The sequence below is a fragment of the Hippocampus comes genome, unplaced genomic scaffold, assembly GCF_001891065.2.
Source record: "Hippocampus comes isolate QL1 unplaced genomic scaffold, H_comes_QL1_v1.1 scaffold412, whole genome shotgun sequence".
NCBI lineage: Eukaryota > Metazoa > Chordata > Actinopteri > Syngnathiformes > Syngnathidae > Hippocampus > Hippocampus comes.
The window spans coordinates 334497-334707 of NW_017805343.1; positions in this window are offsets into that span (position 1 = coordinate 334497).

The following is a 211-nucleotide window of genomic DNA, read 5'->3' on the forward strand; positions in this document are numbered from 1 at the left end:
TCAGGCCACGCCCCTTCCGCTTTTTTCATCACTCGCCATTGCCATCTATGGTGTTTAGGCCTTGATGATGTTGCAAGACAATTTTATCACGGCACTGCTGCTACGGTATTGTGGAGTTTGTCAAGAAAACACTACTTTTGAGGGTCTAAACCACATATGTCAAAGTGCCGGCCCGCGGGCCAAATCCGGCCCGCGAGAATGTTTTCAGTGG